This window comes from Macaca nemestrina, chromosome 1, assembly GCF_043159975.1.
Source record: "Macaca nemestrina isolate mMacNem1 chromosome 1, mMacNem.hap1, whole genome shotgun sequence".
NCBI lineage: Eukaryota > Metazoa > Chordata > Mammalia > Primates > Cercopithecidae > Macaca > Macaca nemestrina.
In genome coordinates, this window is record NC_092125.1 from 172,173,101 (window position 1) to 172,196,666 (window position 23,566).

The following is a 23,566-nucleotide window of genomic DNA, read 5'->3' on the forward strand; positions in this document are numbered from 1 at the left end:
GACCTCCTAAAGTGCTGGGATTACAGGTGTGAACCACCACACCCAGCCTTATCTTTTTTATAATAGCCATCCTAACATGTGGGAGGTGATATTTCACTGTGGTTTTGATTTGCATTTTTCTGATGACTAATGACGGTGAGAGCCTTTTTGTGTACCTGTTGGCCATTTGTATGTCTTTTTAAAAATGAAAATTTAATTATCCCCTCCTGGCACATAGATTCAAGTTGCCCTTAACATACACTCCCTGTAGTCTTCATTGGAAAGATATCTATTCAGGTTTCTTGCCATTTTAAAATTGGATTATTTGTTTGTTTATTTGTTTGCTATCGAGTTGTACGAGTTCCTTATGTATTTTAGCTATTAACTCCTTATCAGATATATGCTTTGCAAATATTGTCTCCCATTCCATAGGTTGCCTTTTCATTTTGTCGATTGTTTCCTTGGATGTACAGAAGCTTTTTAGTTTGAAGTAGTCCTTCTTGTCTATTTTTGCTTTTGTTGTTTGTGTGCTTTTGGTGTCATATCCAAAAAATCATTGCTAAGACCAATGTCAAGAAATTTTTCCCTATGTTTACTTCTAGGAGTTTTGTAGTTTTGGGTCTTACATTTACATCTTTAATCCATTTCGATTAATTTTTGTGAGTGGTGTCTGATAGGGATCCAATTTCATTCTTTTGTCTGTGAATATCCAGTTTTCCCAACACCATTTATGGAAGAGACTATCCATTCCCCATGTGTATTCTTGGTGCCTTCATCAAATATTAGTTGACTATATAAGCATGGGTTTATTTCTGGGCTCTTGATTCTGTTCCATTGGTCTGTGTGTCTGTTTTATGTGATGTATGCATTCTTTCAGCCCAGTTTTGTCATTCAAATTGGTACCTCCTTTCCTGTCTACACATCTGCTTTTCCTTAACTGAAGCCAAAGATGCAGAGTGGGGAGGCAGTTAATCTCAGATTCTTCGCCACATACAAATCCAAACCAACTGTCTACTTCTCAAATGAAGCCTGTGGCCCAGAATGAGCTGGTATGTATGTATGCATGTGGGTTTTTAGTTAGCTAATTAGTTAGTTGGCTTTTCCAGTTTTTAGTAATGATTTTTTTAGTTCTTGCAACGTTTATTGAAAGCATGTTATGTACAATGCATTATATCAGCTGCTTTCATGTATGTTATGATTATCATCATTTTCCAAATAAGAAAAAAGAGGTTCAGAGCAGGTATATAACCTTCCTAAGGTCACACAACTAGTAAGTAGCAGAGCTGAAACAAGCACCAAGGCTTTTGAAGCTTAATTTAAGCATTCTTTGTCCTACTATGGGCAACCAAGCAAGCCAGGAGCCTCTGCCTGAGCTGTGACCACTCAAAAAAACAAAAAACAAAAAAACAAAAAAAAATATGGTTTTTGAGTCCATCAAGTTGAGGCACCAGATACATAAATTAGAAGAGAGCTTGTCTTTAACAACAATTTGAGAGATACTAACACTATTATATATATAACTTTTGGGGACATAACATATATAATTATATATATACACACACACACATGGCTTTTGGGGACATAACATATATAATTATATATATATACACACACACACATAGCTTTTGGGGACATAACATATATAATTAGAACGACATAATCTATGATGGAACATAGATGTTTTAAAGCCTGCTCCTGAATTCAGGGCTAATGTTGAGCTGGCAGGTACCAGAATCACTATCTCAGTTGTCAAAGAATGAAATAATTCTATAGTTGGCAGACTGCTCTTGTCCCGAATCCTCAGAATACTGTGACTCAGCTCTCTTGTACTCTATTCTGAGACTCCTCACTCTCCCTCCCCATGATCCAGCAACTAAAGGGTTTACAGCTGGCCCAGTAGGGCCTCCGGTACTTAGTCCTAGCACTACTGTGGGCCACTCGCTTTTAGGTCTCACCCCCTACCTTAGTACATTCATGCTGTTGTAACAAAATACTAGAGCCTAGGTAATTTATAAATAATAGAAATTTATTTCTTAGAGTTCCAGAGCCTGAGAAGTCTAAGATCAACGTACTGGAAGTTTGGTGTCTGGTGAGGGCCTGGACTCTGCTTTCAATATGGCACACTGAAGGGCAAAAAAGGGTTTAGGGTGTTCCCTCCTACCTCTTTTATAAGATGTTAATTCCATCCATGATGGCTTTGCCCTCATGACTTAATCACCTGCTGAGGACTCCACGTCTTCATACTATCACGTTGGCAATTAAGTTTCAACATAAAAATTTTGCAAGACACATTCAGACTATAGCACCCTCCAAGTACTAATATTTTTTCCCTACCATTACCTTTCTTCGCTCAGTAAACTTGACCTTAGGAAGATCTCTGATAGGGCTAGACTCAAAGATATACTAGAAGTGGCAATGACTGGTGCAACGGGACTTCTGCATTCTGGACTTTATCCTTTATCATGACCCACAAGATCTGCCTGTCCTATGTCCTACCCACTTAGGGCTCATGCTCTGCTTTCCGTGGGAAAAGTACCTGTCCTCTACAGAATGCCCGTCTCATGAAACGTTCTCCAAATAAGAAGGTTCTGTGGTCATCTGAATTGGTGAATGCTGCATGCTATATCCTCTTTTTTGGAGTGTCACATATTTACATAGTAAAAGCTCTGAAAAGACCTGTAATAAAGAAACCTACTTAATTTTGTCTAATCCAGCATTTCCCAATGATGGAAGCCCATTTCCTTCCCCTTCCCCCATTATGCCTATTAAATTTCTACTTCCCCACATGAGAGACTAGGAATGTATAAAAGTCTTAGGAGGGAGGCTGAGGGAAAGATGGAAAAGGATGCTTACTATCTATTTGTTGACCTGTGTATCATGACAGGAGGTGAGATGGAGAGGGTGGGAGTAGGAAAGAGAAATGCAAGGGGAGCATGTGGCTGGCTCTCCTGCCCCACAGCCATCACCCCACTCTGAGACCAGGGTAAGCATGGAGAACAGGGCCAATCAGCAGCTGGGGCTGTCCCCAGGAAATCCGGAAGACCTCCAGGCAGATACCAAGTCGCTGGTTGAGAACTGGGTTCATGTTCCAGTTCTGTAAATTTTTCTGCTCAGTAGCTTTGAGCATGTCATTTAAATTCCCTGGGACTCCCTTTCTCCAGCTCTATAGATTAAATTAGATCCTTTATGTAAGGTGATCTCAGACTTGAATGAGTTACCCAGAGGACTTGTTAAAACACAGATTGCTGGGCCACACCCCCAGGGTTTGATTCATTAGGCCTGGAATAGGCTGATAATTTGGTTCTCACTAGTTTCCCATCAGTGCTGCTGCTGCTAGAAGGGACCACACTTTGAGTAACATTGATATAAGTTAAGGTGCAAATTTATAATTTGTAAAGTATGCATCTTGATTAATTTAAATGATTTAACCCATTCTGTATTAAAATAACAACCTGTTCATGAAATAAGTTTTATCTCTTACCACCTGCATATGTTTGGGATGAAACAGTTTTGTTTCTATGCCAGAGGACTGATTTCTACAGTGGACATTTCAGGAAAGTATCTGGGGACCAGGCAGTCTCTATCACATTGCATGGATAGGCACCTGCTCTGGCTGGGCGTGTCAGTACCCCAGACAGTCCCACTTGGGGACAGAGGTCATCTGCCATCTCCAGAGAAGCAGAAGAGATTGTATCCCTTGGGTATGTTCTATTTTCTCTCTGAGTTTCGCAATAGCCATTGACAGACAAAGGCTCTGAGAAGTTCTGCTGAAAAATGTTTGTTCAATTTTCCTCTGGCGTAGGGGTTAGAGGTACAGGGTCTAGACCTGCTCTGTCCAGTACAGTTGCCACTGGCCACATGTGGGTATTCAAAATTAAATTAATTAAATTTGTATAAAATTAAAAATTCAGTTCCTCAATCCCAATTCAGATACTCAGTGGCCACATGTGGCTAATGCCTACCATTTAGATAGCACATATAGCATATTTCCTTAATTGCAGAAAGTTTTATTGATGTAGGGCTTCAAAACCCAATTCTACCACTTACCAGCTGTGTGAACTCAGACAGTTTCCTTAAACTTTTGGTGCCTTAATTTTCTGAGCTACAAAATAGGGCTAGTAAGTGATACATACCTCAAAGGGTTGTTGTGAGAATTAAGCAAGTTAATATAGTAATCACTAGAATTGTGTCTGGCACATACCAAGCTGTCAATAAATGGTACCTGATACACACACACACATATACACTCACCTATATACACATAAGCATTAAAGCACACACACACATATATATATACACACACATAAAGATTATACATATACACACATATATAGATACATACATATGTATATATATAAAAATACATGTTTTTAAATGTAGGTTTTATTATTATTCAGGTGTGATGAGACCACAGGATCAGGAGGCCAGGCACAGAGGCTCACGCCTGTAATCCCAGCACTTTGGGAGGCTGAGGCGACCAGATCACTTAAGGCCAGAAGTTTGAGACCAGCCTGGCCAACATGGTGAAACTTCATTTCTACTAAAGATACAAAAATTAGCTGGGTGTGGTGGTGCGGGTCTGTAATCCCAGCTACTTGGGAGGCTGAGGCAGGAGAATCACTTGAACCCGGGAGGCAGAGGTTGCAGTGAGCCAAGATCATACCACTGCACTCCAGCATGGGCAACAGAGCGAGACTCTGTCTCAAAAGAAAAAAAAAAAAAAAAGATAGTTTGTTCCTCATGGTTCACAAGAGGAAAGGGTATTTCAAGCCACACAGGGCCACACCAGGAAGGGCCACACAGGGAAGCACCTGGGCTGTTTAGGAGGCAGAAGAAGTAAGAATGAGTGGGAGCAAGAGTCTTTGTTTAAATTTCACTAATGAAACAGAATCATGAGACTTTATTTTTTAGATAAAGAAATTGAAATTCAGAGGTATGAAGAAAATTGTTCAGGTTCACAGGATAAGGAAGTGAGGGAGCTGGAACTGAAATCCAGATCTGTCTGTCTCTAAAAATCTTGCTCTTTCAACTACATTATAGCCAGAGACACAATCAGACCCACCGAAACCTCAGAAAGTGGCAGCGATAATTCAGAGATGGCATGTTACTTTTTCTTCTCCTTTCAGAAGCTCTTGTTGCACAAATCCTCTCTGAAAGGAAGAAGAGACACTGATTCCGAGTGCCTGCAATGAACGCTGCAGAACTTACCGTGTGAGCTATAATTGATAGAGATGCCAACTGCCAACTAACCAGAAAAACTCCGGCATCGTAAATCTGTCCCCTGGCTTCTCATGAGAACTGATGGATGAGGAATTCAGCTTAAATATTTAACAATCAATAATTCAAATACCTATCCAACCATTTGCAAGTTGACATGTTTATAAATATAAGGGCTGCACTTTCTTGCATTTCACATGAAACTTAGAGTTTAAATGGAGGGAGTAGAAATACCACATATTCTATGGGGAAGAATCTAGAGGAGTCAGTGGAAATACCCTACCAGTCTTGGCTCAACTGGAGTCTATTAAACTTCTAGCTTTGATCATGTACCATTGTTCACGCCCTCATGTTGCTGGTGAGCAAATCAGCAACAAATAATGTGTTGGAAAGCTCGGTTGTGCAGCTGGGGTAAGATGCCAGAGCTTGATCTCCTTTGCATCAGCAGCTCCAGGGATGAAACCTAACACACAGCCAAACAGCACAATGAATTATTCACTTGGAGCTTCCACAATCTCTCTGCCACTAGAATGGGTCCTCTCTCAGGCTGTAATTCAACCTCCTTCCTTTGTCTTCACTTCCCAACAGACGGCCAGGAATGAGGCCCAACTCTGGGGAGATATTCTAGCCTGGTGGCTGGGGGCCATGAGCTGTGCGTGTCCAGATGCTGGGTAGGCATATTGCTGTTTGAATTTAACCATTTTGAATGAATAAAGTCTAAAGTCAGCATTGACAGCAGTGATTTATCTGCACTTCACAATTATTGAATTTAGATGCTCCATCCACTCACTGATTTATTAAACTGCTCTCTCCTCTGAGAGAGAATCAAAGCACCTCCTTTGGCCCTAATGGATAGACACTTTGGAAGCACTTAGGGAAGCCATTGTTGGTAAGACTCACTACCTAAAAGAGAACCCTATCTCATATTGTCTTTGCACGGAAATAACGTTCATTACTTGTATTTCCTTCACAGTCAATAACTCACCCTTTCCAGAGAAGGTGGGGTTGTGGCAAACACCTCTGATGCTGTAGGGGCTGAAGTGTCAGGCCTGGGCAATGAACCGCTTGCCACATTTGCCTCCCTTCGCCCATACCTTACAGCTGTGTCTCCTTCAGCTGCAGAGCCTGAGGGTTCCCAGATTAAAAGGAGACCAAGAGCTTGAGCCACCAGCTGGCTACACTTCCCGTTCACAGGTTCTACCTGCATAGAAACAACACTAGCCAGGACCTTGACCATTCTCCTCTTCACAAAACAATGCAGATTCTGAAACCCCCCAGTGGAGACGGGGAGGAGAAAGGGGCCATGCAGCTGAAATGAATCCAGGCCTGGTATGCCCACCACCCTCATTGTTGGAAAAGGGCTGTGAATTCTCTGTGCCAACAGTAATTGATGATTCCAGTTGGCGGATGGCCTGTTAATGAAAAGATTACCAGGCAGCAGCATATCTGGTGTAGAATTTTGGCTCCACTCTGAGAAAACATAACTGGCTGGTGGGGAAAGGAAGGAGGGAGCTCAGTCTACTTGCAGAGCCACCAGCTAGAGGTCTGTCTTGAATTTAGGTTTCCAGGTCTGTGGAGGAATAGATGAGGTGTAGGTTAGTTACAAAGGAAAAATAATATTGGTTGAAGCTGATGATAAATGAATGTCAGAAGGTGTGATATGTAGAATTTCTGGAAACGTGTATGAAACACAGTAACTAATGTGCACAGTTCGTGAGCATTTCAAAGCATATTCACAATCATTTTCATTGAACGGGTTAGTACTGATCAGAAGCAGAAGTTGGAGGGGAACTCTTGTGGGAGAAGGGAAAGACACAATAGTTATTAGAAACAAAGTAAGTTATTAATACATTTAGGAGAAAGCAGACTAGTCATTAAGAACTTACGGAGAGCATCTGGAGGACCAAGGCCCTTTGGTTTCTCTCACTGTCAGGAAGAAGTCAGATAACAAACCTTGCAACTGCAGATCCAGGTTTACCGTTTTACCTATTGATGTTGCTGCCTAAAGAAGATTCAGGTGGAAACTCTTTCTCACCTGTGTGCCTTAGCTTACGCTAAGAGCAATTGTCATGGCTGCCCTCTTCTTGCCCAGGAGGAAACCTGGGTTTGATTGGCGCAGAGCAATTAAGTAAAACATGGAGCCAAAATTTTTGTTTGAGGCTTATAATCACTCTTGGAAGCAGATACCATTGGTATCTTTAAAATAAGCAAACATTGGCCGGGTGCGGTGGCACATGCCTGTAATCCTAGCACTTTGAGAGTCTGAGGTGGGAGAATCACTGAGGTCAGGAGTTCAAGACCAGCCTGGCCAACATGGTGAAACCCTGTCTCTGCTAAAAATACAAAAAGTAGCTGGGCGTGGTGGCAGGTGCCTGTAATCTCAGCTACTCAGGAGGCTGAAACAGGAGAATCACTTGAACCTGGGATGCGGAGGTTGCATTGAGCTGAGATTGTGCCACTGCACTCCAGTCTGGGCGACAGAGCAAGACTCCGTCTCCAAAAAAGAAAAAAAAAAGATAAAATAATTTTTTAAAAATACAGACTTTGTTTTTCAACATGAGCTCCATCTGATAGCAGTGATTCAGTCCATCCCTTGAGAACCGGGCAACAAGAGTGAGACTGTCTCAAAAAAATAAAATAAAATAAGCAGAGGCACAGAGGGGTTGAATGCCCTGCTCAAAGTGACACATTCATACCGTTTCTTGCAGAACTGAGATTTTAGACCATGTGCTTCAATATTTTCTCCCAGCTCCTTCCCTTTTTTCTACAAAGAAGGGAAATGGAAGTCGTGGAGAAGAGAAGGCCAAGTAGCTGGAACCTGAGGTTCCTGCCCCTGTTGACTTGAGATCAGTCTTCTCTTTCACACATAATCGTTCCAAGTACAATCTTAGAGAGAAGATCTCATGCTACTAAAAAGTGTTCGAAGACCACTATAACAGACAAGCCAATTTTCTCTTCATGACAACCAGATACAAAGATGAAATGAAAAATCTGAATGTTATCTGAAGACCTGGTTTCTGTATATTAAGGCACTCTGCACATAAATAACACTTTCACTAACCCGATCCCAACGTAAACCGGAAACTCAGTCTCAGACTACTGAATCTTGTAGATGGAAAGTCTTCAGAAATATTGATTAAATTAAATTGCAAGTCTCAACTGCACCAGCAACTGCAGTTCATGGGTACAGGCCTGACCGACTCCCCCTGGGTCAGAAAAGGCCAGATGCTTATTTGAAATTCAGAATGAGGCCAGAAGAGGCCAGATTTAGATTGTTACTTCTTGAAAGACAGAAACCTTTCAGCATTTTGGCAATTCCTATTGAAAAACCACCCAGGGAGAAGGTAGTTTTAAACACAATTAGGATTCTATTTTAAGGAGAAATCATAAACTGCCCATTTAACGTGCTAATGTTTGATCTACTGTGAAGCAGAGAAGGGAGAAGCTATTATAAATTTGCTAATACCATCAAAACTTATAAAGTGATAAAATGAGGCTACATGAAGAAAAGGCAGTCATCCCAAGCATGAGCCACGCTAATAGCTGTGAATATATATGAGAGCAGAGAACTGTTCTGAGAATCAGTGAGATAGATTGGGCTGTTTTATCTGCAGTGTGCCCGGTGACCCTTGGTCATTCCTGATTCTCAGCCCACCTGAACGCTCTCCAAAGCAGCGACACACACTCTAAAAAACTAACATCATGATGAGAATGTCTATGGCATTTATTTTTATTTTCTCCATTTAGAATGATGATTTTTCTGATTTTTTAATGCCCATAATATTTTAGTACAGGAGTACACAAATATAATTTTAAATAAATAGCTATCCTACCCAAACTCAAGAACTGAACTAATTCAGATATATTTTAGGATGAATTCTTGGCGATCCAAATTCTGACTGCTTGATGTCAGAACCAAATAGATTTGGCTAAAGTGATACTCTTCACTATCCAAATGTACCATCCCAACTCAGGAACTGATATTTTTAGATAGCGAAGGATAGCTGTGTATAATTATGGAGATGCCAGTTTGTTGTTGTTTTTACTGATAAAATGCACTATTAAAGGAACTGAGGAGACCACAGCTGCAGATGACTGATCGACCTGACTCTGAGTCACGGGCAGACAGGGCCTGCAGAAGCCGGGACAGAGCGAAACGCTCCATCTGTGCTTCCGTGTCAAGTACACTTGTGTATTTCTTGGAGATTAGTTTCTGACCTTGGTGAATAAAGTTAAAGTTCGTATATCCAAATTTTCCCTTGAAAATCCTTTGGGAAGATATATTTTGGAGGGTAAGTTTTTTCTTTAGTTTGGGAAAAGATCACTATTTCTTCATGGAACTCTAAGAAGATACTGAGTTGCCCGTTGGAGGTGTATCAGAAACTTATATCTTTATTTTTATTTATTTATTTATTTATTTATTTATTTATTTATTGAGACAGAGTCTTGCTCTGTCACCTAGGCTGGAGTGTAGTGGCACGATCTCGGCTCACTGCAACCTTCGCCTCCTGGGTTCAAGCAATTCTCCTGCTTCAGCCTCCTAGTAGCTGGGATTACAGGCATGCACCACCCCCAACCCTGCCTAATTTTTGTATTTTTAGTAGAGATGGGATTTCACCATGTTGGCCAGGCTGATCTTGAACTCCTGACCTCAAGTGATCCACCCGCCTCCGTCTCCCAAAGTGCTGGGATTGCAGGCATGAGCCACTGCACCCGGCCAAATTTATATCTTTAAATATTAGAATGAAACTCAGTGCACTGACATACTTTATAAGAGGACACGAAGGAGAGAGATGCCCTGAGGAAGACCCAGTTCCAGTGTCCCCTTCACATCCTCCCACTGGTCTACACTTGAGCCTGGTGCCGGTTGCACAACTCTGTGAATACACTGGAAATCATTGGATTGTACACTTTAACTGGGTGAATTGTGTGGTATGCTAATTATATATCAATAAAACTTTAAAAAAAAAAAAATACAGCCCTAGGCACTCATTTCTAAAGGAAAAGTTTCAAGAGATGAAATCAGTACCACTCTTAATTAAATCCAGGCAATTGAGGTTCCTGTCCTGGGTCCTCTACTTTAGAGGGCCCTTTCTTTGGCTCTCCTATTGCTGTATTCTCCCCACAGGCTGAGGTGTCCCTGGAGCCAAGGGGATGTCACTATCCAGGTCTCTGCTTCTCCTTTATAGGCCATGCTATTGGGGCCAAGCACCCTGAAATTCCTGGTCAAATGGCCCCAACTTGCTTTCATGCCCTGCAGAGCTCTTCTCCTGTTCATCTTCCAGTGGCAATGGCAGACTTTGCCACATATGTATATGCTTCCGATTGCAAAGGGTAGTCTTTGTCTTTGGAGGGGAAGAGTTTATAGGTAGAGCTTGGACGTACAGGTTAGGATGTCCAAGCATGTGCACAAGACCCTTCATGGTGCAGGACTGAGTTAATGTTTGGAAAAGAAGGGGGTTTGGCTATGAGCCAGAGATCCCTATCTGTGCTCTGATCCAGGTCCCTCCTATGTTGGGACATGCATGTTATGATAGGAAAAGTCTAAAGCCAGAATATGCATCAACCTAACCTAGTACTTTTCCAATAAACATTCCCTCTTTTCTCAGAGATCCAAATACAGTAATGGCTAACATGTATTACACGTGTTAGGCTCTCTTTTGTGCATTTAATATACATTATCTCATTTATTTCTTACAATGATGTGGGTACTGTTATCACCCCAACTTTCCTATGACAATACTAAAGCTTAGGGAAGTTAAGTAAATAGTTGAGTCTGAATTTGGTCATAGAACAAGCTGACAAAATCCAACTGAGCCACACTACTCCCTAGGAATGCTTGGCTCATAGATAAGATTGTGTTAGCAAGAAACAGGCTTCTTTTTATCTTCTAGCAATTCTGAAAGTGATACAATAAGAAAAAAAGAAAAAAGCTTACCTTCCAACAGAATCGTTGACGAAGTTCCTTTTATTTGAACAAGGCCGGATAGCCCAAAACGTGCATGAGTATTGTAATATGAATCACATTTGTAGAGGACATTTTCATTTTCTCTATAGCCTGAGGCAATGGGTTGTCAGTTATTCCTTCTAAGATTAATCTTTCTGCATCAGAGATACGGAGATTAAGCGTTCAGGGCATGATGACTTATGCACAGATGAATTTGATTTTCTATATGTTACAAAAAAATTTGGTTCACAAAGCATTCCTTCCATCTAAGATCTCAGTGGCATGGTTACTCAGAACTTATTGATGTGCTTAGGGGTGGTTTTCTGAAGTTGCAGACAAGACCTCCAAATTTACCAGCTCAAACTGGTTTTATAAAAGCAGACTCAATTCTAGCATGGATTAAGCTAAAAGCAATTTATAATAAGTACATATATGTAAGCATGTACCATTGTTAGCTGACGTCTCCATTTTATAGATGGGAAAACCAAAGCTCGGAGTTCTGGAAATTGTTCAAAGTGATAAGGCCAAAAATCAAACTAGTCTTCTGATGCCACTTTGCATGTCAGTGTCCAGCATTTTACAGGTATAGGTCATTGTCATTTTCACAATCTTCTGTGATTTTTATATTAGCCTAGTGAGCTGTATAGGAATATGGGTCCCCTGGTGAATGCCTCCCCAGCCTCCATTTCTCCATCTCCTTCTCCCATAAATAGCATCTAGATCTTCATTTGTAGGGGAGTCCATTCTTAGGATGGGACAGCCTCTACCTTATCTCCAGAGAAAGCTCTAGTTGGCTTCCATTTGTTCAGTTCAAGAATTTGTCAGGATGACCATGAGACTTGGTTTGGCTGATGAGCTATAAGGGGACAGTTGCTGGAACTTCCGGGAAAGAGGTTTCCTCTTTTATCTATGGTAACTACTGGAAGAGATCAGTCTTCTTCCTTTGAAGTGTGGAATATGTGGAGGAGAGGCCTGAAAATTGCTGTGGTTTTTACCACAAAAGGAGGCAGCCAGGGGAGGGGGAAAAAGTGGGGAAGTGTGGAGTTGACTCACAGGGAAGGATGGAGTACAGAGAATGGCAGAGAAATGGAGATGGGGCCATGACACCGTGACCTCAGGATCAGTTCACACCTGGACTCATCATTTTTACTTAATTTTGATTGTGTTGATACAATAGGAACTATCTTCTCATTGCATGTTAAAAAACCTGAAGCTCAGAGACAGAATAACTTCTCAGGTTACCATAACTACTAAGAACTGTATCTAGGGCTGACATACATGTTCCTTGACTTCAAGTCCAAGGTGGCTTTCGTGTTTTTAAAGATGATTTCTCTAAACTTGGGTAAGAGCAATGCTTCTTTCTCTTCTTCTGAGAAAAATAAGGAAACATTCACTCCATAGAAGATTCATGGGGCAAAGGCCACAAGAAATAGAAAAGAACAATCAAGGCATTGTCACAGAAAGAGTTGTTACAAAGCCAATAGGATCAATGGAATCAGAAATGGCCAATCGTAGACATTCAGAACAAGTCCTGTTAAAAATGCTGACTGATTTGTTAGAAACCAGGGAGGCCATTTTAAATTTTTATAATTACTAGGGACCTCAGAATATTCCCATTATGATGCCAAAAGCTGTGGAACAAAGAAAAAATGTAATCAAAGAGTAAAGCATAAAACGTTAGGTTTAGAACAGACCTTAAACATCATCTCATTGGTGGGAGCACCAATGGAGAAGTTCCTCTTACTGCACCCTTAATAGATGGCCGTCCTGCTCTGTTTGAACACCTCCGTTTACGGAGCTCTCATTACCTCATAAAGTAACTAATTTTGTTTTTTAAAATGATACTTCATCTGATTTAATTAATGATAAAATTTAAGTACACATAAAAACAGTAATGTTGCAGGATAATATTGTTTATATTTATATCAACTTTTTTTTTTACTTCTTGGTATTTCCTGTTATCCTATAATAAATCTTCCTCTGATGTGATGAACAGCATGCGTGTTCTGTTTCTGCTTTAGAAGAGGGATGGCCATGCAGAATGCAGAAAACAAAGGGTCAATTTTATGGCTTCTGGGCTTCAGAAGCCTAAGTCAGCGCATAAGCAATAGATTTAGAAATATAGATGTAAAGCCAGACTCCCTTGCCTTCAGAACAAAAAAACAGCAGTAACTACAAAAAGATTCTGCAGACTGGGGAAGGTGAAAGAGGAGAGAAGCAAGGAGGGCTCAGACACAGTGAAGTGCCTCGAAAAGTACCTGCCTCCTGCCCCACCTTAGGTGAACCCCAGGATAAGAGGGAACAGAAGGCCCTGGGGTGGTTCATGCCCCTAATCCCAACACTTTGGGAGGCCGAGGTGGAAGGACTGCTTGAGCCCAGGAGTTCAAGTCTAGCCTGGACAACAAAGTGTGATCCCTGTTTCAATAAAAATCAAAATATTGCCGGGCGCGGTGGCTCAAGCCTGTAATCCCAGCACTTTGGGAGGCCGAGACGGGCGGATCACGAGGTCAGGAGATCGAGACCATCCTGGCGAACACCATGAAACCCCGTCTCTACTAAAAAATACAAAAAACTAGCCGGGCGAGGTGGTGGGCGCCTGTAGTCCCAGCTACTCGGGAGGCTGAGGCAGGAGAATGGCGTGAACCCGGGAGGCGGAGCTTGCAGTGAGCTGAGATCCGGCCACTGCACTCCAGCCCGGGCTACAGAGCGAGACTCCGCCTCAAAAAAAAAAAAAAAAAAAAAATCAAAATATTAGTCAGGTGTGTTGGTGCATGCCTACAGTCTCAGCTATACGGGAGGCTGAGCTTGAGCCCAGGAGGTCGAGGCTGCAGTGAGCTGTGTTGGCACCACTGCAGCCTGGGCAACACAGCAAGACTCTGTCTCGAACAAACAAAGAAAAAAATAGAGGGAACAGCAGAAATTCCAGACAGGTTTGTGGATGTCAGGAGCCCTCTCCTTTTTTCTGAAGAGAGTCTGTGGAAAGAGGAAATGGGCCAGAGTTCCAGCCTAGGCAACATGGTCAAACCCCATCTCTACCAAAAATAGAAAAAACTTAGCCGGGCATGGCGGTGTGCTCCTGTAGTCTTAGCTGTAATTCCAGGCTGGGGCAGGAGAGTCGCTTGAGCCCGGGAGGCACAGGTTGCAGTGAGCCAAGATCGCGGCACTGCACTGCAGCCTGGGCGATGCAGCGAGACCCTGTCCAAAAAAAAAAAAAAAAAAAAAAGCCAGCGTAGAAAGGGTCATGTGGCCCATCTAGGAAAACAGTGCTGCAGCGGTCCTCAGGCTTTCCAGTAGCCCAGAGTTGGCGGGGTGTGGTACAGAAAAAGAGGCAGGATGTGGCTCCTTGCTCCTGTGGGCGGGAGGAGGCAGATTCCATGGTGACCCGCATGGGCTCATCACATGGAAGTGGCAACATCTCAGTGAGACAATGGAGATGAATAATGACCAAGGTCAGTTTCTGACCTCTGTACCAACATCATGGTTCTGTGTCACACCCTCAAACAGAACGCAGTCTCACATTACTTTTTGCCTTCCCCAAATCCAACCTCTCTCTGGGATTCCTTAGGCGAACTCTTTCTGCCTCTCCACTGCCTTCTCCTCTGCTAGAGTGAGGACATGTGACCGATTGTCACTCACTGAATGCTTCTACCCGGAAGTTTGACTTTGGAGTGAGTGAAGGGATGATGAGACCAGCCTGGCAGCAACCGGGGCGGTGGTCTGCCGTGATGGCTATGCTTGTGACTAGCTATGGTTACATCCTGGCCAGTTTTTTCTGCTGCCTGGCTTTGCTTGGTTCTTAATTTTGCAAACCTGTGAACTACCCAATACCTTCCAATGAATTCCTCTTTTGTATTAATATATGTGATTATATTAATATATGTTTCTGTTCTTTGCAGCTTATTGATGCAGAAATTGGCGCCAGGGCATATGCTCTGAGCTCTTCAAGTCAGAAGGCCTTTATGATAGAAATCTGGAGTTGATCAGATTGCCTCAGTGGGCAGTTAGGACATGATCATTCTTCTAGGATTCAGAGACAGGAATATGGAAGCTCATGTCCACGGCAACAGAACATCTAAAGTATCACCTGTGAAGGTGATACTTTTGGAGGAAGTGCTCCACATTTGGAGGAAGTGCTCATGAAAATCAAGGGAGCTTTAAGACAGTGTGTAAGTATTGCCCTGGGTCAGCCTGAAAGACAGGAGTTAAGGACTGTGGAAGAATGGCTGCTTCATATGGCCCTGGATAGCTTATAAGAAGAGAATGACAAATTTAAATCCCCAGATTCTCAATTTAAGGCAGACATCCACACCCAGGAAATTTCTATGGCAGTGCTAAATGAATGTCCAACCTCCAAAAGCCACATTGCTGAGAGAGTAGAAAACAAATTCAAAGTTGGACTGTGAGATTGGTAGAATTACATCAGCTAAATGCACAGCTTTGTCATGCCTCTTTGGAGAAAGTTAAGGTACTGATAGAGTAAGGTGTGGAAGGCCAGGCATGGTGGCACACGTCTGTAACCCCAGCACTTAGGAGGCCGAGAAGGGCAGATCACCTGAGGTCGGGAGTTCGAGACTAGCCTGACCAAAATGGAGAAACCCTGTCTCTACTAAAAATACAAAATTACCCAGGCATGGTGGCGCATGCCTGTAATCCCAGCCACTCTGGAGGCTGAGGCAGGAGAATTGCTTGAACCCGGAAGGCGGAGGTTGTGGTGAGCCGAGATGGCGCCATTGCACTCCAGCCTGGGCAACAAGAGTGAAACTCCATCCCCCCCAGAAAATAAATAAATAATAGTTTGAAAAAGATGTGGAATGGGGGTATGTGAGAAGACCCAGAGAAATCGTCAATCTTTCTGTGCCAGCCAAAGCAACTCTCCTCCTTGGACTGTTGGCTGTCTTTATATTTTGCTCAAAAGACACTATAACTCTTTTACCCACAAGAGTTACATGGAAAGGAGTCTGTCCTTTCTCTGCACTGCAGCATCTCTCCCTTGTCTCCACGGTCTGACCTAGAATACCTGTGGGAGAGACGGGGAGTAAAAGGTCAAACTGGGAGCAGAAGGCGTATATAACAAATGATTTGCAAGACCTTGCTAATTTACACCTTCAAAACCCCAGGAACATGTGTAGGAATGAATTCTGTATGCTCTTGACTAAGGGGAGAGGAACATAATTTCAGACCAAGTTGAAGTGCCTGGTAAGGATGCACTTAGTAGAGACTCCAGATTCTGTTGCTAGCTCGGAGCAGCTGGGAGTAGACACCGTTGTTTGTTCAGTTGGTTGACAGAAATCTGGACTCAGTGGTGGCCAATATTAAACAGAGTTGAGATGTCATAAATTCCTTGATACCGAGTAAAGGAAAGAATCCAAAGACTCTGAGAGATAGGAATGTTGGAGTGAATTTATCATGTGCAACTAACCCTATCATTCCCTGACTATGTCTCCCAGGAGAGCTTAGAGGACATACCCTTTGCCAAAGTGTTGAGAAATACCTTGATGAGGGTTACACCAGCAAGTGCTATCTGGAGGCTAGGGATACTGATGGGCGGTGGGTTGACATGGGCTCCCGGAACTCAGTGGGGAGGAGGGTCCCAGGGCCACGCCGCAGCTCTTCAATGGCAAACGTGGAAACTGAAAGGGGAATCCTCCCTGTTTAACACTTGGGGACATGTGGCTTTAATTCAGCCACTGAGATCTTCCAATCCAGAATTCTGAATCCTAAGCAAGTAAAGCAAAGATGACAGATGGTGAGATTGTCTCGGAGGCCCTTAGGGTAAAGACCCAAATACTCTACCCTCCTTAATTTGACTTTTGATATCTTACAAAGTTGAACATGCTCAACCCCTTACTTATTTGTCCACTTTCATCTTGCTCCACTCTCCCACTCATCCACTGGGATCCAACCACGTTGGCCTTGTTTCAGTTCCTTAAACTTGCCCAGATATCTCCTTTCTCATGGCTTTGATAGACACCATTTACTCTACTTAGAATATTCTCCCAGCTCTGGCCTGGCTAACTCTGCTCATGCTTCAGGTTTCAGGAAAAATAGCTGTGTCTTATGAGGTCTTTCCTATTACACTGTATTTATTTTCCTCTATAGCTCTTATCAGAGCATTAATTGCCTTTTAATTTGTATATATTTCCTGATATATATATATATATGTCTGTTCATGACCCTCCAGTTTTCTGCTGTGTTCCTGGCTGTGTTTGCTGTCGGTGACTTCTAAGAGAGGACATGACAGAGATGGTGCTCAGAATGATTTGCTACATGGATGCTGTGTATTTGCTGCTTTGATTGATTGTTTCCCTCACTGTATAATGAGGACACCTTTTTCCATCAATAAATATAGATCTATAAAGACATTTTTAATGATACCACAGTATTCTACAATAGGGATGATGATAATAACAATAACAGTCTTTATTTAAACATTACTTTCTGCCAGGCCCTTTTGTAAGGGCTGTACATGGATAACTTATTTAATCTTCCCAAACCTTACAGGGTAAAAATGTGTGTATTCCTATTTTACACAGGTGGGAACTGAGGCATAAGAAAAATTGGGTAACCTTCCTCAGAGTCTCATAGCCAGTGTCATGTGCAGCCAAGATTTGCACCAAGGCATTTTTGCTTTGTTTTGTTTTTAGTTGAGAAATAGCACCTAGGCACTTTGCCTTCAGATCTTGTGCTTTAATCTCAATGTTACATGGCACATAAAATTCTATTTCATTTAACCAGTCTCTGAAGGATATATATTTAGGTGTTTTCTAACTTTGGGCCATCGTAAATACTGGAATTAACTCCCTTATCTCCGAGCAATTATCTGATCATATTGGAAAGTATTTTGCCAAATTTCTTACCAGATTGAGCATTTTCTATCAGCAGAATGAGACTGCTCTTGCTCACACCCTTTATGCTTTTCAATATTTAGGGCTGACAGATTTAGCAAATAAAAATACAGGATGCCCAGTTCAATTTGCATTTCAGATAAGTAACAATCTTTTGGTGTGTGTCCCATGCAACATTTGAGACACATTTCTGCTTAGTACAAGTACGTTCCATGCGCTGTTTGGGACATACTTATACTGAAAAAAGTATTCTTTGTTTATTTGAAATTCAAATTTCAATTTAAACTCCAGTGTAACTGGGTGTCCTGTGTTTATCTGGTAGCCCTAAGGAGAAAAGAGTACTTCATTTAAATTTGTCTATCTTTCCTTAACTGGTCATTGCAAAACGATTTGTGAAGCAGTGGCTAAATGCTGGCAACTGTGACTGTAAACAGGAATACGTAGTTCCTGACATCAACTAGGTGCACTGTCTAGTGAGGAAAATGGACACATCATTAAATCTAGCGCAAGGTGGCAAGGACAGTGATTGAGACGTGCACAGGGGTTTCAGGGAAGAGCATCTAACACCAGATGCAGGAGGCAGAGAAGGATTCCTAAAAGGCTCCTAAAGAATAAATAGAATTTAGCAGATGGGAGTGGTGGCTCACGCCTGCAATCCCAGCACTTTGGGAGGCTGAGACAGGCAAATTACTTGAAGTCAGGAGTTCTAGACCACCCTGGCCGACATGATGAAACCCCATCTCTACTAAAAAAAAATACAAATAATTAGCTGGGCATGGTGGTACACATTTGTAATCCCAGCTACTCAGGAGGCGGAGGCAGGAGAATCGCTTAAACTCGGGAGACAGAGGTTGCAGTGAGCTGAGACTGCGCCGCTGCACGCTAGTCTGGATGACAGAGCGAGATTCTGTCTCAAAAAATAAAATAAAATAAAATAAAAATGGCATTTAGCCCAAGGGATGGTGGAGTATTTCAGGCAGACGAGAGTCATATAATCAAAAATTCACCATCAACATGGACACGGAGGCAACCACCAGCAGCTGAAGTTGCTATAGCCCAAAGTGTGGGGCAAAGTGGAAAGAAATGAGACTGGGGGTCGATGGGAGCCAAACGATGAATATGGTTCATCTTTTGGGCCGTGGTACTGAATAGAACAAGATTGTAAGCAGGACCATGTCAGGGACATCCTCTCTTGTCCTGATCAGCTACCACTGTCTTCTGTGTCTCACTTCCAGTGTTCTCTCCTCCAGGAATCTCTCCTCACCACCCCTTGGTGACTTAGGTGCCTCTCCCCAGGGCTGCTCTGAGACCCTGAGCTTGTTTTGTCAACATGTGACCACCTTGGGTCAGAAATCCCTATTCACTGTCTTCCCCACAGCCTTCCTGAGGACAGGACTAATGTCTTCATCCCTTCTGTAGCCTCAGCTTCCAATTCCCTTTTGGTTTTCCTGAATCCTGGCTGTCTGCACTGGTGGGTGTTACATTAGTGATGCCCACGCAGACCTTATTCTCTATACTACTGAGTCATATTCTCTCTCTGCAGAACCCCAGAGGGCTTCCAGTGCCCAAACCCTACTGTCAGTAGCTTCCCTAAAGCTGAGAGCCCTCAGTTAATTCCAAGGCCCAGAAATGAAACTTCTCCTGGTCCCCCACCAGTCCTTGTCCCCTGGGAAACTGTTTGGGGTGTCCATTGTCCAGCAACTTTTACTGTGTTATCCCGCTATCTTTCTCCCAGAGGTCCCTCTTCTCCCAGACCATTAACTTTCTGACATATATTAATCAGTTAGACCCTTGGGCTTGCTCAGATTTAAGCTGATAGCCAGGCATAGTGATGCAAGCCTATAGTCTCAGTTACTGGAGAGGCTGAGGCAGGAGGATTGCTGGAGCCTGGGGGAGGTAGAGGTTGCAGTGAGCCGTGATTGTGCAACTGCACTCCAGCCTGGGTGACAGAGTGAGGCCCAGTCCCCCCCACCAAAAAAAAAAAAAAAAAAAAAAAAGACTGAGCTTCTGCTGTATATAGTTGAGATCTCAGATCTCAGAGGCTCAGAGGTCAGTCTTACTTCCCACATTCTCCTTTTTATGATTTTCATATAGAAAGTATACCATTAGCTGATCTTCAAGTCTGCCTGGCGGCTGACCTTGCTGCAGCCTTTCCTCAGCACGGATAACTCTGCTCTGTTCGCGCTCCCCTGGGGGTCCAAGCCCTACACTGCACCCCAGCGGGTCCCGCTAGGTCCTCCGCGGCTCTGGATTTGGCGTTCTGTCTCGGCCTCTGTGTCTCCCCAGAGTCATGAGTTTTTAATGGTTTAGTTACAAGAACTTTGGAGTCTGAAAAACGTGGCCTGGAATCCCAGCTCATTTTTATTTAAGACTTTCATTTTATTATTTTGTCTAACCCACCCGTGTATCCGGTGATGACTATGTTAATCTATCACCTTTTGTTGACAAATGAAAAAAACTACGGGCAGAGAAAGGCTAACTGTTTTTCAAAACTGCCCAGCTAATGAGTAGCGTAGCGGAGACTCAAACGCTGATTTCTGTGATTTCAAAACTCACCTTCTCCCTCCAATGTGGTGTCCATGCAGACACCGTACATGGGCCTAGGGCAAGCCACTTCAATTTTATGAGTGTCAGCTTCCTGCTCTCTGAAATGGAGTTAATAGTTGGTTAATAAGAGCTACCTTTCAAGATTGTTGTGGAGATTAAATGAAATTATGTAAGTTAGGCACCTAGCCCAGAGCCTGACAACAACTGTGCAAGAAATATTTCCTTCCCTCTTTGCTGCACTCACCTGGGTGGACTTTTCCATTGCATTAGCAAAAGAGCAGTTCTGAGGAAATAGCAGCTGTGTCAGCTGGCCTGGGAGGAGCTGCTTTTCTGATGAGCAGGTGAATGCGGGCCCTTTCCCCAGCCCTCAGATGGAAATGGGCTTAGTCTCCACAGACCCAGCAGGATGGCCTGGGGCCTGCCCATGGGCCTGGGAGACCAGGTCTTCACCAACCTATGGCATCCCAGAAAAAGGTGACAGCTAATGGGCTCAGCAACTTTTTTGGGAGAAAAGATGTTTTGGATAAGTCTTTTGGATAAGTGCTACATTAGTGATGTCCAGGCAGACTATGTTCTCTCTACTACTAAATTGTATTCTGTCTCTGAAGAACCCCAGATGGTTTCCAGTGCCCACACTTGGTATTCCTTATCTCTCCAGCCCATCTAAATATGCCCATGGCCTGGCTCTGAGTCACGAGGACATAAATCTCCATCACAGATTTATTGCCATAATGGATCAGCTCCTGTTGCTCAATGGCCAAGTAGTTAATTTTTAAATGAAGCGGGGCTGTTTTCATTAACACCCTGGCGCTAACTACCTATCAAAACACTCAAAGACAATAATACCATGTTGCTGAAGTACTGAACCAATAAATATCTCCAGTCTTCTCTCTGGCGGATGAAAGACATTAGACTCATCCTCTGATATAATAATATTATCCCATTGTCTTCCTTTTCATAGCGTCAGAAACATCTACATTTTAGGACTGGATTCCATGGCTGTACCAGCCCATACCACGACTTTAAGAGGCTGTTGCCTCATGACATCTAGGTAACGTCTTCAGGATATTGTGGTAATGACAATAGGCCTGAAAAGTGGATGGAACGTTTCTGAAGATGATACATGATCAATACCAAAGCCTTTTGGTTTCAAAGGCTTTCTGGAAAGCAAATGCCTTGCATCTAACTGGTGCCAGAGTTTAGGTTTATCAGTAGTTTGAGCAGTGAACAGAGGTTGAAATTCACATTCGTTATGGGTGCAAACCTGTATAGAAAGAACATTCTAGATTTGGACAACTCTCGAGCCACATAAGGGATTCATAGCCCATGATAATTTGTTATTTACTAATGCATGATTTTATACCTCATATAGAGGTTACTGTGAGCCAGTGATTTTTTTTCACTTACAGGGATGTTCAGTTACCCTCTTTGCCAACAGTATCTCACTCAATCATTTCTTCCTCAACTATTTATTGGGGGCCTACTGTGTGCTAACTGCTGCCCTAGGCCCCAGAGAGAGGAGCATGGCACCTCTCTGCCATCTCAATCTGCAGGGAGCATATTCATATCTCCTTTATTATTTTCCACGTGCCAGCGTCATTTATACAACAACTCTTAGGAGGTCATAAAAAATTGGTTTCTTTATGGAAAATAGCCCTAAAAAGAAATCCAGGTGGTGCATTTAAAAAGTTGTTTTTATTGCTTTTTTCCCATCTTGCTTAAATAATATGTTCACCGTGGCAAAAATTAGAAACTGTATAGGTAAGCAAAAAGAAGATAATTAGCTCCCTTAATTTCACCACCCAGAGATCACCACAGTTAACCTTTGCCTCCCACGCACGGGCTGTCTTTCTTCTTTTACATATATCCACTGTCTATTTTTTTAAGTCACGATTATTCTTTGTATAATTGTGTAATTGTCTGCTCCTCATTTGCTTATATGAGGCTATCCTGAACCACCATTCCATCTTCATAAACGTACATAAACATAATTGATGGCTGTATACACTCTTGGCGTCCCACTGACTTGTGCATGTGACATTCTAAAACATGTAATAGTTTGCTTAATTAGGTATATCAGTCCTTCTTGTGTTGCTATACAGGAATACCCGATGCTGGATAATTTATATAGAAAAGAGGTTTATTTGGTTCATGATTCTGCAGACTGTACCTGAACAATAGTGCCAGCATCTGCTTCTGGTGAGGGCCTCAGGGAACTTCCAATTATGATAGAAGGCAAAGGAAGAGCCAGCATGTCATATGATGAGAGAGGAGGAGTCAGCTTCCTTTAAACAACCAGCTCTCATATGAACTAACAGAGAGAGAACTCTCTTGTTACATGGGGAGGGCACCAAACTTATTCATGAAGGATCTGCCCTCCACGACCCAAGCACCTCCCACCAGGCCACATCTCCAGTGTTGGGGATCACACTTCAAAATGGGATTTGGAGGGAACAAACATCCAAACCATATCGCCAGGCCTCCATTTTTTGGATATTGAGGTTGTTTTCTATCCTTTTGTATGATAAACAAAACTATAGTTTTATTTGTGTAGCTGTCTTTATTGCCAGATTCCCATGTAGACCCCTAATTATTTCCTTGGGATAAATTAACTGTATGCACATTTTAAAGGTTTAGACACATGCGATCAAATTGCCCTCAAAATGTTTCCAGTTTATACTCTCAGGCATCCTTTTCCTCTGTCACATGAAGAATCACCAGCTTCCCACCTTCAGGTTACAGAAAAATCAACTGCTTGCACCCCCAGGACTGCAGAGAAACCAACTGCACCTGCACCTCCAGGACTGCAGAGAAACTGACTGCACCTGCACCCCCAGCACTGCAGAAAAACCGATTGCAATCTACACCTGCAGCACTACAGAGAAACCAACTGCAATCTACACCCCCAGCACTGCAGAGAAACAGACTGCGCCTGCACCCCCAGCACTGCAGAGAAACTGACTGCACCAGCACCCCCAGCACCGCAGAGAAACCAACTGCAATCTACACCCCCAGCACTGCAGAGAAACAG

The 23,566-nt window shown here is 42.8% G+C and overlaps 1 long non-coding RNA gene across 1 annotated transcript in view; it reads left to right on the forward strand.

The window, feature by feature from the left end:
- Window positions 1-17,563, forward strand: part of LOC112429017 (uncharacterized) — a 145,552-nt gene extending 127,989 nt beyond the window's left edge. The window contains exons 6-7 of the long non-coding RNA XR_003021153.2: window positions 15,040-15,309; window positions 17,325-17,563. This is a non-coding gene — a long non-coding RNA (uncharacterized lncRNA). The remainder of the gene's footprint in view (window positions 1-15,039; window positions 15,310-17,324) is intronic.
- The last annotated feature ends 6,003 nt before the right edge of the window (window positions 17,564-23,566 follow it).